Consider the following 10,439-nt stretch of genomic DNA (forward strand, 5'->3'; position numbering starts at 1 on the left):
AGTCAAAGAGATAGGGAAAAGAAAAAGAAAGAAAAAGAAAGAAAGAAAGAAAGAAAGATAGATAAATGGAAAGAAAGATAAAAAGAAAGGAAGAAAGAGATGCGAGTAAAGAAGGAATAAAAGAGAACGAGAGACGACAGCCGCTACTGAGTTGTCGCCACGCTCTTTCTTCTTCTCTAGCTACCTTTTTTGCCCTTCTTAGTTTCGTTACACCGCTACGGTCACTGGAATTTGCCCCACATCGACGCTTCCTGCTTTTCGCGCACCCTTTTTCTCTCACTCTTCTGTACTCGACGAGTGTTGTCCGCCTTACCGATCGACGAACCTTAAAGGTCGATTTACACGCTTCCGGGCTACGTTGGGCCCGTCTTCCGCATGATCGTTCGTTCGTTCGTTCGTTCGTCGTGCCATCGAACGTGAAGATATTTTTTCATCTTATTAGAATTTAGTATACGTAAAAAGTAAAAAAAAAAAGCTCTTAGAAACGGGTACGTTAGAATTTTTACTTGAGATCACGTTTATTGGGTAATGTTAATTCGAAACGGACCTGAACAAAATTCAAACTCGCTTCTTTGATAACAAGAGAGGGAGAGGGAGAGGTCCTTGTACCTTTAGACTCTCCTCTTGGAAGAACGATGACAACGAACGGCAGGAACGAAGGGACAAGGGGAAACCGATAACCGTATAATAGTATTTCTCGCTTGATTTCGAATATTATTTCGTACAAACTGACCCGTAATTGTATGAGAACATTTTCAAAAGAATGATTTACGAGCTAACGATCGTTTTCGAATAATACGCCAAACGTACGTTGAGAGCTTTGTCGTAAAATAGTATAACAAGGAGCTCGTTATTAGTTCAGCCTTACTTTTAAGATGCCCAGAATGGAAATGAAGTCGAACATTTTGACGTTGTTGTTCTAAGATAACGTACGATAAAAAGAAATTGGTTTTAAGGCTTGTGGGAATTTCTGTTTCGTGCTTGGGTTACGTTACTCGGGTAAAAAACCTCGTGACCGGTCTCTGGCCCATTGCAAACGATAAATTCTAATCGGTAGATTGCTATTCGCGATACGTTTTTTTTTCTCATCTAAGAATTGTGCATTATTTCTATATAGAGACATATGTATGTATTTGCATTAAAACTGTAATACTCCGCCTCAACAAAGAAATAATAAAGGAGAAAGATAAGAAAGAAAGAAAGAAAGAAATAAAGAAAGAAACGACGAAGAGAAGATATGCCAAATCTTAAGAAATTTCTTAGAACAAAAATATGCGAGTATAGCTCGCAATTAGAAGAGTTTAAAATAAAGGGCAATTAAAGTAACACTAAAATATATCCTAGGGGAATTAGAAGTAGTAATTAGAAAGTCGTATGTGATCATTAATTGTGCTGTTTCATTTGGTTCTAGGAAAAGGCGCGTGTGTATGAAACGTGCGTTTCAAATGAAATATGTTAAAATAGCATTAAAGTCGTGAATTACGACAACTTTTCGACTAAAGAGACCAGATGGTCTATGAAATGGAATAAATTAAGCAGCAACGCCTTGCAATTTTAAATTTCATTCACCCCTGGAAGCGCAAGGATGGCGGCGCGAATATCGTGCAAAACTGCCAAGTAATCGCGGACCTTCTTCCAATATAGAAAAAACCTGTTCGGCGAAATAAAATTTTCATCTCGATCCGGCTTCTTCATCAATTGTACACTTTAAGTGCTCCTTTATACATATCTCGGATTGGAAGGCATATGAATGAGGTTATACGAAGATGAAAACGTACTTTCTTCGATTTGCCTACTACACCGCTACCACTAACTAACTACTATACAAGTTCCTACATTCTTTCATTTTTATTGTTTGTTTTTATTTTTCTGTTTACTCGATGGTTTTATGTTTTTTCATATTTTGTATTATTTTTAAAGCCACGGTGGAAATGAATTCCAACTTTCTACCGTGTTCCAACATTCTATAATGTTTGTAGCCAATGTTCTCATCTATACTTTCGAAGCATCGACGCATTGTACCGCGTATTTGCCTCTAGGCTCTTACTTTTACTCCCGACTTCTACGTTCCATGGCGCTTGCGATTTTATCGTGGCCTCGAAAGGCGAATATTAATTTCACCGCGAAGAAATTCACGAGAGAATGGGTGCCGCTTCGACGAACATCCCTCCGAATATTCGAAATCGCTAGGGAGAGATAGCGAGAGAGAGAAAGAGAGAAAGAGAGACGCGTGTTTATGTATATACGCGAAGAATGGAAGAGGAAGGAAGAAAAATGAAAATGTATACATATAGATTGGATAGGACCTGTACCTCGTATTCGTACAACTTCCTTTTACCACCCAACCCTTGGACACGAGGTGGGTGAGTTGGAGGTGACGCGACGAATCGAAGAGAAAGAGAAAGAGAAAGAGAGAAAGAAAGAGGGAGGAACGAAGAGAAAGAGAGAGAGAGAGAGAAGAGAACCGGGTCCGGGTCAATAAGACGAATGAGGGAGAGAGACGGCCAAAGAGTGAGAGGGGAGAGAGAAAGAGTGAGAAAGAGAGAGGTACGTTCGAGCCGCGCATTCCCAGGGCCAAGCATTGGCAACCTAACGAACGAACGAACGAACGAACGAACCACGAACGAACGCACGGATGAGAAGGGGATCGGCGGAGCGAACGAGGAACGAAGGAACGCTCGGGAGGGGCGCGGATCGCGGAGGGCAGAGACTGAACGTACGTGTGGAGAGAGAATGTTTCTTTGTGTTAGGACGTGTGCCTTGCACGAATGTACGCGTATATGTATCGAACATGTGTGTGTGCGCGCGCGCGCGTGCATGTATGTGTGTATGAAAGAGAGAGAAAATGCGGAGGGGAGGAAGAAATGAGAAGAAAACGGAACGAGAAGAGGAAGAGGGAAGGGCTAGTATGGAGCTGGGTTTCATGTTCCTGACTCTCGCTGGTACTGCCACCACTATCAGCATATCCACCACCGTTGCCACCACCACCACCACTGCTGCCGCCGCTACCACCACCCCACCACCACTACCACCGCCACCGCCGCCGCCGCCGCCGCCGCGTCGTTCGTTCGTTCGTTCGTTCAAACGGATCGGAACGATCTCGAACGAATCCAACCGATCTCGGTCGAACATTCACGATCCCGAAAATACGACGATCGTATGAAAATCAACCCTTTCGCGTCGACACTAAATTTTCTACGCGACTTGAAGTAGTATCCATAATCTTAAAAAGAAAGAAAAAAAAAACCCGTCGCACTTGACTCCTCCCGAATTTGTAAAAATCGTTAGAAATTCAAGCAAATCGATACTTCATCTCGATTTAATTTGAAATGTAAAACGACCGATCCAGTCATGGTTTGCTTATCTCATTGAAACGATGAACGTTTTCAATGCAAAACGATAAGTCATTGCGTAGGTGGGGTCTTCTGTTTACTCGAACGAATATGTAGTAAAAATTATCATACATTAACATTTTTAATTCCAACACTTAATGAGAATGCGGGTCTCTAAAGTAGAATGCAAGAAGAAATTGGGTTTTTCTCCGACGTATTTTTATACTTTTAAAATAGGAAAATATGATGCGTTAATTTAATGCATTCAATATTTACATACCAACACGTACACGGAAATCATTTTTGTCCCTCGTTCAAATCGCGTAAGATAAATTATGTTTCGAGAATTATCTCAAAACGATCGAACGTTTAAATATTTCATTTTCTATCGATCGATAGATTAATAGAATAGATTCAATAATGCAAACTTGTTTTATTGGTATTCCCTTTTGAACGGTGTCCGACACATAGACACACAATAGTTAGCTTTAGATTTCATAATACTATTTTTTCCCTTTAATTTGATTTCAAGGAAATCGTAATAAACATTCTAAATACTAATAAATAATCGTATTTTACATTATTTATTATCATATGCTTTACCGAAAATCTGATGTAACATCGTTTTGTGTATTCGTGTAGTAACGTGTTGTGTGTGTATGTGTGTTTGAAAAACGTTCTCCTACGTTGAATTTATTTTTCTCATCGTGTTATATTTATATATGCGTGCATTTCGTTGAAAGAAACGAAGAAGAACCCTAGAGAAAATTTGTCTCTCATCTATATATACGTGAATTTTACTTCCGACTTTCTATTATCCACTTGTATTTGATGAATATATTTAAAATCTCGAATAATGGCTGAACAAGCAGGAAAAAAACCGAACAAAAATACGAACTTTCAATTTAGCAAATTTTCTCTGTCAAATGTAACGTTTCTAACAAAGTTTGATAAATTCCAAACATGTTTTTTCTCAAACTTTTCCATAAGTGGAAAACTCTGTATGTATTTATTTGTGCTACTACGAACTTACCACCGAGTTAACTTTTTCGATGAGATTTTTATCGCTTTGTTAAATTAACAAAAAGTATTTTTTTTTCTTTTTCATTTAGAAGAAAATAATCATTTACGATCGAAAAAAAAAGAAGAGAAAACAAATAAACAAGTATAACAAAGAAAAAAAAAAGATTTACCCTACGTTTTATACAAATTCGTCGGTGTTGCGTTAATTGCTCTTCCATCCGACGACGAAGCAAAAAAAAAATGTAAGCTTCGACTGTTAAATATTTTTACAACAAGTTTGTAATTGAATTCTATTATAGGAATCATTAAATATTTTTATAACACGTCAAAATTGTTCGTGAAACTGTAATACCTGTCGATATTTGATATTTCGTAAAAATCAATGGCGAACGATTATCAACACTTGCTTTTTAAAATAGTTAACAAACTTGGTAAGATAAAAAATCATGAAAATTAATTACAAACAATTATTAAAAAACAAAATAGATAGAGAAACAGATAAAAATACTTAAACACATTCCGCGTAGTCAGCAATTAAGTGCAAACGTAAGAAGTTAACGTCTCTCGCGTTGTAAACGTTAATGATTAAACGATACTAACAAATAAAGCATCGAGCGATAAAATACCGTTCTTCTACGATATAAAACGGTAAACGAGAAAAAAAGAATAACGAAAAGTAACCCAAGCTACCGAGAATAACATTTTTCCGAATATACATGAGTGAGTTGAAAAGTTTTAAATCTAACACAGAAACAATATTTTTTCTTCGATTAAACTTCTTTTTTTTTTAAAAAAAAGAAAAAAAAAGACAATTTCCGTTTAGAAATCTCTCATTCCATGATTGAAAAATAATAAGATATTAGAAATAATTAAAATTTCTGCCTAAAAAGTTCTCAGTCGGCATCGTCAATGTTGCGAGCAACGATCGACCACCATCTTGTTTTTTTAACCTAAAAAATCAATTAATTCTGACGAAATTATATTACTCCGAAAAAAAAATAATAATCGAATATTCTTAATCTTGTTATTTTTCCTCTTTCGAAAAAGAAAAAGAAAAGGAAAATATAAAAGATTTTTTTTTTATCGTGACTCAAAACTTTTCAATACACTTTTTTCCTCTCTCGCTATCTTGACAAAAATTCGAAACTTTTCAAGGAAATAATAAAACACTTGGACAATGGTTCCCGTTCAAAAACGTACCGAGTATTTGGAACGAAAAAAAAAAATTCGTTTCGAAAGCGTGAAGTCGTATACAAAAAAACAAAAACAAAAAATCTTTCCGAACTCGTAATAAACGCTTTGAAGATAGCTTGCTTGCAATTAGATCGATTTTAAGTCAGCCCGAATTTTAGAAATGTTTTGAAAATACATGAGGTATCTATATAAAAATAGGGTGGGGGAATACTATTGGAGTAACCTGTCGGACCTTGAAATTGAAAACATATGTATGTATGTTTGTATATATGTACGTACATAAAATGAAGCACCTAGTAAAGCTTTAGGAAAAACGTTGGAGATATAAAAGGTTGGAATAAAAGAGGATATGCACGCGGTAAATCGAGAAATCTTTACGAAGTGTAATATAAACTCGACAAGTAGGATTTTATATATATAAATATAGAAAAACCTTTTTATATATGTGTATAAAAAATTTTGGCATCGCTTTGAGTAATTTCATTTTATCTTTAAACTCGCGTTCCTTCGAACTAACCAACCAACCAACCAACCAACCAACCAACCAACCAACCAACCATCCAACCAACCAACCCAACCCAACCGAACCTAACCAACAAACCAACAAACCAACCAACCAATAAACCTACCGACCAACAAACTAACCGAACGCTCTGAATATTCAATAAAAAATCTATTTCTCTTCTTCTATATACTTAACGTTATTATTCCTACATTTGAATATTGCAACATGTAGGTGTATATGCGTATACGTGAATGGGTTGAAAAGTTTCGATTTTAACATAGAAATCATTTTTTTCTTTTTTTTTTTTTTTCCAGGTCAAACTCTCACTTTTATTTGTCAACGTGGTCCCAAAATGTTATTTTTTTTTTTTCTTAGAAAAGAATAGGCTCTAAATTTTTCAACTCACCCTCCTCGTATATAAAATATTTGCCTTCTCTTGCGCAACATTTAAAAAAAATTCAGACGCATTGTAACTCTCGTATATTTTATATCAAAATTGAGAATATTTCTAAATTTAGTAAAATCGGCCGAATATTTCAAATGTTAAAATTGTCGTTAAAAAAGAAAAAACAAAAAACAGGGGAGAAAACGGAAAGCGATCGTTCATCTTTTTTTCGACGAATAACGTGGGTGGGTTGAAAAATTTTGAGCCCAACAAATAGAAACACAATTTATATTTTCGATTCAAACTCTCACTTTGTAATAACAACTTTCGACGTGGTTATCGAAACGTTTCAATCAAATCTCGCGTATATAGATTTTACATTTGTATAAAAATGTCCTTGATTAGAAGGATAATAATGTTATTAGGATTTTCATATAGAAATATCGCGTTATACGTTAGGAAAGATATTTAACTCATTAAATGTAAAGTTCATTATGGTCTATGGTTTTCTCTTTCCAACTACCGGGGCGTACTTTGGCCACGACCGTTCATAACGGGAAATGCTAATCTACGAAGAAGGAAAGTATTAGGCAGCTGTAACTAATCTACAAGACAAAAAAACTATTTATATATAATATATTTTTAACCGTGGGTCCTTTTTAAAAAGGACATAAACGCGACTGTGCCAAATCCTTTTTATTCTTTACAATTATTATTATTATTAATAATAATTTATTATTAATAAAAAAAATTAAAAATAATAAATAAAAAAATAATAATTAAATATAATTTATTATTATTTAAATAATTATTTATTATTATTTATTTAATTAATTTTTATATATTTAATATAAAAAATAATTAAATAATTATTATTTAATATAAATAATAATTTATTATTAATTATTAATTAATAATAATAATTATTAATTATAATAATAATAATGTTTTAAACATTTTCTTATTTCCTCGAATCACATTTTAAACCTTTTTCAATCGATAGAAAATAATTATAGAAAAAAAAATTTCTTTTCTATAGATTATGTGTTTAATCCAGATAAAGATATTAAATAGAACAAAAGTTCTCAACGCTTAAGAAATGAAACGAGATTTCTTCCTATTTAAACAAAATTTCTTATCAACGTTCACAAATCCTTAATAGTTGGATTGCAAACGTTAATTCGATTTAGCTTTCTCGTAAATTGTAATAAGTTGAAAATAACTAGTTAAAATTTATTCCCCCTCCCCTTGTAAAAAATTTCATTAGAAATATCTTGATTTGGGATTTTACTTATCCCTTAATGCAGACGCGTGCGCGCGCGCGCACGCGTTTATTCGTTTTCATTGATAATATCAAACGAATAATATTTTAATGTAAGAAGAACACAAAAAAAAACAACAATACCACATACACCGAGTGTAAAAAGAAAAAAAACCTTTATGCATAATGTTAATACAAATAAACTATATTTAAAATAAATAAATTAAAAAAGAAGCGGGGGGGCGGGGCGGAGGGGGTATTAATATTTAATATTTTATAATATTCTAATTTTAAAATATTTAATTATTATTAAATTTTAAATATATTTTAAATATTAATATTAGTAAATATTTGTAATAAAAATAAAAAATATAAGCAAAAAAAATAAAATAAAAAAAAAAAATAATTACGAGTCCGTCGATGCCAAGAAATAATAAATTAATGTGCTTCAACATTTACGCTCGGCGCGATTCCTTTTTGTATCTCTCATTGTTTTTCAACTTACTAAGCTTATATATAAGCGGGGAACCGGTTTTCTACATGGAACGTACTACGTATCGATTTGCCGATGCGGTGTTTGCCGAAATATTATATGTATGCGCTGTCACATCTACTTGAAATCGATAGAATTTAGTATCCTACTATTTTTATTGTACACGCTTTTTTTTATCATCGTATATAAAAAATAATCTCAAGAATTTCGCGTCATTTTTCATAATGTATTATTTGTTTTTTTTTTTTTTTATCTATTTATTTATTTCGTACGTTAAATTCTCATAATAATCTTGTAACGTTGACGAGTATTAAAATTGTATCCGTTCGTTACGACACAAAAAATGGCGCCAAATAACATTTTGAACTTGTTGATCCAAAATTGAAAAAATAGGATTTCGATGTTGCATTAATAATCAATGGAAAATTATGTATGTGGTTTCTTAATTTCTTTTTTTTTTCTTTCTCAACAATAGACTTAAACCACTTTCGTAATAAACGGTTAAAACAATTCCCACGTTTGTCGAATCGATCAAGCTAGCAAATGGTAGAGAAGAAAATTGATAAAGTTTCTTACAAGTGTGTCTCTGTATCATTTATTATAAAACTATGGATAAAAATTGTTGTCGTTTAAAAAGCGACACGTTGAAATTAATTATTAATTAAATTTACTTTCAAATATAAAAAGAGTTTTAAAACATCAATCGAGTACGCTTTGGTATTAAATAATAATACAAATAAAAAGGTCTCCAAGTGGAGTTAATTGCTCTGGTGGCCTGTGAATGGCAATAAAAACAAAGTTACACAAAGGAAAAAAGAAAAGGAAATGAAGAAACGTTCTATTAATGGGTTAATAATTTTGCATATAAAGAAAGAAACATTAAAACACAGATCGTTGGCACGTGTACCATGAATAAGCACTTTGTCACCGGATAAATCTTTCTCTTTATCTATCTCTACCTCTATCTTTCTTTTTCTTTCTCTTTTTCTCTCTTTCTCTTTATCCCTCTCTTTCTTTATCTCAAAGATATAAAGGGAAAATTTAAAAGGAACGAATATAGCATTGTCTAGGCCTTCTAACGTCTGTTCTCGGTCAAGGCGTTATAAAGGCTTACAACATCGTATCAGAGTAATAGTACCACTTAATTACCACGATGACACGAAGAGAATCATAATTGGAAAACGTCACGAAGAGTCTCTTTTTCTTTTTCTCTCTTTCTCTATCTCTAAGGTGTCATAAAAACTAAACTTTTTCATATATAACGGAAAATGATGCGATGATGTTACGGCTAATTACAAATTTCCGTTCAAACACATTTTTTATTCGATGATTAAATAATGATATTAATTTGGGATTAATTAAAATTTCGTTTTAAGAAAAATTCTTATGACCAATGATCGCCATTATTAACGTCCGCCATTATCAACAACGGCAGCCATCTTTAATTTAAATGAATTCGTCCTTACGAAACTGTATTATTTTAAAAAGAAACAATAGCCGTTAAAATACTCTCTTAAACGTGAGAAAACTTCTTCATTGGCGATTAGATCGCATTAAAAAAATTCCGAGTAATTTATACATATATATATATATATTATGAGTAACACTCGACGGTATATATGCGTTTCACTGAGAAATTGCAAAAAAAAGAAAAAAAAATATACTTCGTAGCAATCACGCGTCTTACGCGTTTTGTCAAGGTAACGGAAAATATGATATCACATCCGAGAACTATTATATTCTTGATATTGTACGCGTGAAAGAGAGAAAAAAAAAAAAGAAAGAAAAAAAAGGGAGAAAAAAAGAATAAAAGAAAAGTATTTGAAAGAAAATAAAAGAAAAGGAAAAAGAAGAAAAAAGGGACAAAGAAAAAAACAAGAAAATCTTGTAGAAAAATAACCTCCAAATTTGATATGCCGTTTGAGTCATAATGGCGGAGGAGGAGAGTGTGGAACAAAAATATACGATACAATAAAATACAGTGAATACATATGTATATATACATCATAAATATACATATTGCGTGATCTAACCTAATTTCGTCTTCTTTATTTGGTGAGATATAAAATAAAGAGAAGCATTGAAATAGAAAGAGAGAGAGAGAGATAGAGAAAGAGAGAGATTCTCTTTGAATGAAATCAAATCTACATACATATGTATGCATATATGTCAACATTAAATTGTATAATTCAGTTAAATCGTGGAAACTTTAGGTTTTACCCGAAATGACTAGGCGGTTTTGGGAA

The 10,439-nt window shown here is 32.9% G+C and overlaps 1 long non-coding RNA gene across 1 annotated transcript in view; it reads right to left on the reverse strand.

The window, feature by feature from the left end:
- Window positions 1-268: 268 nt before the first annotated feature.
- The window catches only part of LOC122517216, a 13,502-nt gene continuing 3,331 nt past the window's right edge, over window positions 269-10,439 (reverse strand). Inside the window, exon 2 of the long non-coding RNA XR_006303743.1 lies at window positions 269-919. This is a non-coding gene — a long non-coding RNA (uncharacterized LOC122517216). The remainder of the gene's footprint in view (window positions 920-10,439) is intronic.

The sequence above is a fragment of the Polistes fuscatus genome, unplaced genomic scaffold, assembly GCF_010416935.1.
Source record: "Polistes fuscatus isolate 324 unplaced genomic scaffold, CU_Pfus_HIC Scaffold1, whole genome shotgun sequence".
In the NCBI taxonomy this organism is placed as follows: domain Eukaryota; kingdom Metazoa; phylum Arthropoda; class Insecta; order Hymenoptera; family Vespidae; genus Polistes; species Polistes fuscatus.